This window comes from Dreissena polymorpha, chromosome 16, assembly GCF_020536995.1.
Source record: "Dreissena polymorpha isolate Duluth1 chromosome 16, UMN_Dpol_1.0, whole genome shotgun sequence".
NCBI lineage: Eukaryota > Metazoa > Mollusca > Bivalvia > Myida > Dreissenidae > Dreissena > Dreissena polymorpha.
In genome coordinates, this window is record NC_068370.1 from 1248554 (window position 1) to 1256563 (window position 8010).

Sequence of the window (8010 nt, forward strand, 5' to 3'; positions counted from 1 at the left end):
TGGCGTCCCAGATTAGCCTGTGCAGTCCACACAGGCTAATCAGGGACAACACTTTCTGCCTAAATTGAATTTTTGCTAAGAAGAGACATCATTTAAACGAAAAATTCCATTAAAGCGGAAATTGTCGTCCCTGATTAGCCTATGCGGAATGCACAGGCTAGTCTGGGATGACAATTTAGGCACAAGCATTTTGCCCAGTTTTCTCAGAATGAGACTCTTATGTTTTACTTTTGGCTTGGGTATTTCATTCATTTTAATTGATCCTTAAAATTTTGGCAGAAATGTCAGATGTTTGTAAACTTAACATTCATTTTGAAAAAGTACAACATATGCTAGGAAATAGTACATCTATTTTGTGTGATAGTACTCATTTCTGCATGTCTTCTTATTGTAGGCAGCCTGTGTACAGAGGACAAGGTGAGATATTTAATTTTGATTTATAATATGAACACGAGATAGAATATCTGAATCCCAGTAATATTGTTCAAGAATGTAATATGTTTTTGTTTTTTTATATAGAATTCACAAGTGTCTGGTTTATGTTTGCAAGTTTTAACAAAATCATTGGCCTTCATCTAGCCAATAATTTGTATTAATATTTAATACTTAAACAATGTAATTTGGTTTTCCAACCATGCTTTGTTTTGATTTATTTAAATGTTCCATACTCCCAACCTCTCCATAGCATACACAATTCTTGAAAATTCGGTTGATATTAATCTTTAAGATTGTTTTTTTATTTTATTCAATCTTGTACTGACTTTTTGCCTATGTTTTTTACAGACGGACCTGCACCCAAAAAAAAAAGAAATTCGAAAAGAAAAGCTAGAGATGAGGAAAGTATGTATACAATAACAATATGTAATATTCACATTGTTTAGATTCATACAAAACCACGAAGTCAGTCAGCTAGATTATGAAAAAGTAATAGTCATGAATTATATTAAAACTTTTATTTGCATAATAAGCAGTTTCACAAGTAAATGAAAAAAGGGTTATGGGGGTTCAATATCCAATTAGATGCAGCATTTACATAAAACTTTAAAACTTGCCTAATTTCAAAATGAACACATGATACCTCAGACTGAAATGTTATTATATTATGCAAGTTTTTCCTTGTTGACCTGACCATCATTGCCTACGTATGTATGCCTTTTTGTCTGTCTGTCCCATAGCAAAAACAAATCTTAAACTAAAACAAGGTCTGTTTGTAAAACATGCATGCCCCCCATATGGGCTCTCCGTTGTAGTGACAGCCATTGTGTGAATATGTTTTTTGTCACTGTGACCTTGACCTTTGACCTAGTGACCTGAAAATCAATAGGGGTCATCTGCCAGTCATGATCAATGTACCTATGAAGTTTCATGATCCTAGCCATAAGCGTTCTTGAGTTATCATCCGGACACAATTTTACTATTTCGGTTCATCGTGACCTTGACCTTTGACCTAGTGACCTCAAAATCAATAGGGGTCAATAGGGGTCATCTGCGAGTCATGATCAATCTACCTGTCAAGTTCATGATGTTAGGAATAAGCGTTCTTCAGTTATCATCCGGAAACCATTTTACTATTTCTGGTCATCGTGACCTTGACCTTTGACCTAGTGACCTGAAAATTAATAGGGGTCATCTGCGAGTCATGATCAATCTACCTATCAAGTTTCATGATCCTAGGCCTAAGCGTTCTTGAGTTATCATCCGGAAACCATTTTACTATTTCAGGTCACTGTGACCTTGACCTTTGACCTAGTGACCTGAAAATCAATAGGGGTCATCTGCAAGTCATGATCAATCAACCTGTCAAGTTTCATGATCCTAGGCCTAAGCGTTCTTCAGTTATCATCCGGAAACCATTTTACTATTTCGGGTCACTGTGACCTTGACCTTTGACCTAGTGACCTGAAAATCAATAGGGGTCATCTGCAAGTCATGATCAATCCACATATCAAGTTTCATGATCCTAGGCCCAAGCGTTCTTGAGTTATCATCCAGATACCATTTTACTATTTCGGGTCACCGTGATCTTGACCTTTGACCTAGTGACCTCAAAATCAATAGGGGTCATCTGCGAGTCATGATCAATGTACCTATGAAGTTTCATGATCCTAGGCCCAAGCGTTCTTGAGTTATCGTCTGACAACCACCTGGTGGACGGACCGACAGACCGACCGACAGACCGACAAGAGCAAAGCAATATACCCCCTCTTCTTCAAAGGGGGGAATAAAAAGTAAGCTAGAAGCTAAACTTCTTAAAAACTATGTCACATGGTAGGTTCATGTGTCTGCTTACTCTTGTGATTGTCAGACACACAAACATACCTTCCTCAAGACAAATGTGATTGTATGGCAAGCTTTGATATTCTGAGTGGTCTAAAAATGAATTTCAGGTATAAAGTATAAAGTATAAATAATTAAGTTTTTATCATTATTTAATTTTTCACAGGTGACGAACTGATGAACTACTCGCCAGAGCAACCCATGGCCAGGCAGGGTAACCCCGCCAGCCTATCGACCCAGTCCCAGGACCGACGATTAGGCGCCAGAAGGGAGGCCTTCAGATGGAAAGAGAGGGCCTATTTTTTGGAGCAGCTGGTATGTATATCAACAGTTTTAAAGTATTGATAAGAGATAACTAGTATGTATATCAACAGTTTTAAAGTATTGATAATGGGAAACTAGTATGTATATCAACAGTTTTAAAGTATTGATAATGGATAACTAGTATGTATATCAACAGTTTTAAAGTATTAATAATGGATAACTAGTATGTATATCAACAGTTTTAAAGTATTGATAAGAGGAAACTGTGTGGCAAGCGGTTTGCTGCATAATCCCAAGAAACTAGGTTCTCATGAGAACTATGGTTCCCAAATAAAATCTTGGGTTCTCATGAAAACCCAGGTTATCAGAGAGAACCTAAGTTCTATGTGTCTATGAGAACCTAGGTTCTCGTGAAAAACCTAGTTCCTCACAAGAACCTAGGTTCTCTAGCGTTCACCAACGTTTTCAAATGAGAACCTAGGTTCTCATGAGAAACATGGTTTCTTGGGATTTCAAAAACCTAGTTTCTCATGAGAACCTAGGTTCTCATGAAAACCTAGGTTGTCATGTGAACCAAGGTTGTCATGAGAAACCTGGTTTCTTGGGATCGCTTGCCATAATACTAGTATGTATATCAACAGTTTTAAAGCATTGATAAGAGGAAACTAGAATTTATATAAACAGTTTAAAAAGCATTGATAAGAGGAAACTAAGTATGTATATCAACAGTTTTAAAGTGATAAGGCCAATAAAAAAAAGTTGTGTCCACTAGCGCTCCAAAACATAAGGTAAGGTAGGTCGGTTAGGCATTTTTTTGTTAATGTAATTTTAACTATACTTATTCTTAGTTATCAATTCAAAAAGGATGATTAATCTCCTTACAAAATATCTATCCTTTTTTCTGAATATGATAAAATCCAGCAAACATTAATGAAAACTAAACCTGTAATAAACCAATGGAAGACAGAACCCCAATTCATTTAAGAGAGGCATTATGTGCCATAACAAAAGCTGAGCATTGGCACTTTGGTCAGAGCTTACATTACATAGCTGGAATGATTTTTTGTTTAATTTTTTCAGCTAAATGCAACACTGCAGGAACTGGGGCAATGTGTGGCCCAGTTAAGAGGGGGGATGGCGGAGGAGGTATGAAATACAGATGGTTAGGATGCAGCTCGATCTCTGTTACTGATAGGAGCATACCAATATTTACAACACAAATGTGGCGTGTTCTGAGACAACTAGGCAAAATGCTTGTGCGTAAAGTGTCATCTCCGATAAGCCTGTGCAGTCCCCACAGGCTAATCAGGGACGACACTTTCCGCCTAAACTGGATTTTCGCTAAGAAGAGACATCATTTAAACAAAATATTCCATAAAAGCGGAAATTGTCGTCCCATGTGATTAGCCTGTGCAGATTGCACAGGCTTATCTGGGATGACAATTTACGCACAAGCATTTCGCCCAGTTTTCTCAGAACACGCCACAAATGCACTCACACACCCGCATGGTTTTGAACGACCATATGCTGATTCTTATGGTAAAATAAATTAAAAATAAATTTTGAAATATGTAATTATAAAAACACGTTTAGAATGCATAGTCCCAGAGATTCCAAAAACAAACATAACAATTTGCTCTGCAGCCTATAGTATCATAATTGTATGATAGGTAAAACAACAAATATCTTTAACAAATATATTTGGGATATATCCTGATTTTTAAATAAGGAAGAAAATTTGCTTTTCTAAGTTATTAAATAAAAACCAAAGGTTTAAGTATTGTTGTGTTCTTTTTTTCACTTAAAAGTCGCATATCCACCCCATGAAATATTTATCATGAAGTGAATGTATATATAACCACATAATAGTGTTCACAGATTCAAATTCTACTATATGTGATCCCATATGTTTCCTAACGTAGCTTATTATGAATTTATTACTTTATCATCGAAACCTTTGATATTTTATTAAGAAACAGTTTTCTTTCCACACTTTTAAATAACACTATTACATCTGCAAAAATTGGTCTTACGGTATATGCGGCCTGCACACTTGCACATTTGGTCAAGGGCTACATTTTCTTTATAAAAATGCATGCAAAGTTTTGTGGTATCTCCTGAGTATCCTCCTCAGTATGCATATCCTCAGAAGACTGCACGGATGCACAGGCTGGACTGGAGCTTTGTTGGCTGCATATTGCATTAGTCCTATCTTTGCATGACACAGTTTTTTATTCTAATTGCGTCTTGTAATTGGAATATCGAACCACACTTATTTCCTATAGAAAATTGAAGTCACACTGTGTTATTTATAGCAAACTGGCAAATGTCGGTAGCCTATTTTGGCTTGCAGGAAAGATTTTCAGACAGACTGACCGCATATGTCACACATGTGTGGCTAGATAATTAAATGATTTCCCTTCTATCATGGACACTGCTATTTTCGGTAGTTATGTCCCACAATGCAAAACAAATGGTATTTAAGGATAGGTTTGCATTCATGTTTTTCCCCAAAATTTGTGTATTTTATATCTTGAAAGTAATACTATGTTATCACTAAAAGGCGTTTAATAATAGTACATTCCGTCTTTGCCTGACAATTTACTGACCCTGAGCACTGACCCTGAATGTCTTGGGGATGAAATTTACTGTAATGCGAAATTGTAGCTCACAAATAATGCAGACGCAATTGAGCGTATAAGTATGCCTTAGCTACGGTAGGGCCCTTAACCCATGACTGCCTGCATGGATAACTCCAGTCAAATTTAGCAAACGACAAATGCTTAAAGCGTTTCTGTTCATACTTAACTCAGGTACTATGAAGCAGACCACAGCCTGTAATTATGTAAACAATAGGTTTAAGTAAATTAAGAGCTGGTGGGACATATTATAATATTGGCCAATCTAGTGTTTAACCCTTTGCATGCTGGGTAATTTGTCTTCTGCTAAAATGTCGTCTGCTGAATTTCTAAAATTAGCATTTTTCTTCGATTTTTTTTCACAGAATACTATCAGAATAGCAAACAGTTTGGGTCTTGATGAGACGCCACATTCTGTGGCGTCTCATCTGGATCCAAACTGTTTGCACAGGCCTTCAAAATTCGGTTCCTGCACTGAAAGGGTTAAATCAGCTTGTGCATGACATTGGTAAGTTTATGACTGATATCTGTACATATTGGCTGCTTTCAGGGCAAATGGTGCTTACTACTTCATTAAAAGTCTGTCAAGTGGGCAAAATTGTTTCTCAATAATTTAACCCTTTGCATGCTGGGAAATTTGTTGTCTGCTAAAATGTCGTCTGCTTAATTGCTAAAATTAGCATTTTCTTTCGATTTTTTTTCAAATAATATCAGAATAGCAAATAGTTTGGATCCTGATGAGACGCCACGTTCTGTGGCGTCTCGTCTGGATCCAATCTGTTTGCAAAGGTCTTCAAAATTCGGTTCCCGCACTGAAAGGGTTAAAGAAAACAGATAAAGTATCAGATACACATATCGCAACATGTACATGATTATGGGCTTGTTATTCTTTAGCCTTAAGGCAACTACAATTCTGAAGATGGTTGCCACTGCAGCGACCAATTGTGAAAATAAAGACATATTGTTGTTATTTTGTCTGAGTTATCTCTATAACATAAATAGAAGGATAAACAGTCAGTGACACATCTCGACCTGTGCTCTAAGACACACTCTTTGAAATTTGAATGGGTTGTGTTCATTTCAAACTTGCTATATTAAAAGCTATATCATAAGTTTGAAACTGAGTTGCTTTTAAGATTATGCAATAGCGAAACAAATTCAGTGCCTTCAGAGTCTAGACAGTAATTCTTACTTCCTAGTCAAATAATGAAGCCTTTTGCCAAATGATAAATGGGTCTGTTTTAACAGATTATTATGGAATGTTTTGATAAATGATTCATTTTATTTAGTTATATGACAAACTTTGCATGCAATAAAAATGTTTTTTTCCTTTAAAGTAAAATTTCAAATAACTGTGCCACTAGACCCGCATATAAACTTGAAAACTGTCATCCTGGATTTTCTGCCACACCCTTCAATTCCTTTTGTTTTCAACAAGAGCGGATGCATGTGTTGTATATAAGATTAACATGAAAAATTATTCAAACTTTTGAAACTTTTCTTGCAAAATTACCAAATATATATATATATATATATATATATATATATACTCACACTTTTCATTATATTTCAGGAGGCCGCAGAGCACCTCCATAGCCTCTTGGAAAAGATGCAGTGCAAACTAGACATACCGGTAAGTACATTTGTAGCAACAATTGCAGCAATTATATTTAATTTCAGTAAGGAGGTTAAGCTACACATGGATTACAAGTTGATCAAGTTTCTTTGTTATTTTGTAAAAGTATCTTCTTTGTGATATAATAAATGTCTCAGAGCAAGAAAGTATTAATACTGAAAGCAGTTATTAAAGGGAAAATGCTCCAAAAGCATTCCATTTGAACAGAGTTGAATAAAAAAAGTAATCACACCACATGCATGGTCATGAAATGTGTTTGATCTACATTTCATGATTTTTCTCATGTGTTTTGTCTAAATGTTTCATTTAATGTCAACACAAGATGTTATTTGCAGACTTAATAGTTGAAAGATAACTCAGGATGCTGATTAACCTTTTGCAATGCTGGGAAATTTGTCGTCTGCTAAAATATCTTCTGCTGAATTTCTAAATTAGCATTTCTTCTTCGAATTTTTTCAAAGAATACTATCAGAATAGCAAACAGTTTGGATCCTGATGAGACGCCACGTTCTGTGGCATCTCATCTGGATCCAAACTGTTTGCAAAGGCCTTCAAAATTCGGTTCCCGCACTGAAAGGGTTAAATATATCATTGTGTCTGTATAAACATTGCATACATGTTCATTTTCAGATGGATGTTTGATACTGCCCCTCATAATCTACTGCCACTGCTACAAGAGATACAAGAGATACCAACTGCTACACCCAACCACCAGAGCCAACATGCCAGTCATTATAGCCTCCACACCCACCATAGTTCATAAGTATATATAAAAATGGAGAAACTGTTATATGTTATTTAGCCTCTACACTCAAATATTATGACAATGATAAATTTATTTTAAGTTGTATTTATGATTCAACCAGCGATATCATGTAGTTTACATTTTTTATCCCCCACCAAAGGCAGAGGGATATTGTTTGGCGTTGTCCGTCTGTCCGTCCTTCCCTCCGTCCGTCCGCACTTTTGTGTCTAGAGCCATATCTTCGAAGTGCTTTGGCGGATTCCATTGAAACTTGGTATGAGTATATATATGAATAAGAAATGATGCATGCCAAATGGCATTGTACACCATCTGTTAATAACGAAGTTTGGCCCTTTGTATGTTGAAAACATGCTTTTTTCTGTGACAAAGCTATAGTTTGGCGGGAGATATCACAAATTCTTCGCATTTACTTGTTGTAAATATATGTC

At 36.0% G+C, this 8010-nt stretch overlaps 2 long non-coding RNA genes across 4 annotated transcripts in view; one reads left to right on the plus strand and one right to left on the minus strand.

The window, feature by feature from the left end:
* Window positions 1–8010, minus strand: part of LOC127862577 (uncharacterized) — a 178451-nt gene that overhangs the window by 33035 nt on the left and 137406 nt on the right. The gene's annotated exons all lie outside the window — the stretch shown is intronic.
* The window catches only part of LOC127862578 (uncharacterized), an 8436-nt gene continuing 2915 nt past the window's right edge, over window positions 2490–8010 (plus strand). Inside the window, exons 1-3 of one of the 2 annotated variants that reach the window (XR_008040686.1) lie at window positions 2490–2592; window positions 3622–3687; window positions 6754–6813. This is a non-coding gene — a long non-coding RNA (uncharacterized LOC127862578). Of the gene's footprint in view, window positions 2593–3621; window positions 3688–6753; window positions 6814–8010 lie in introns of those variants that run through there. The other variant, XR_008040687.1, reaches the window with a different exon arrangement.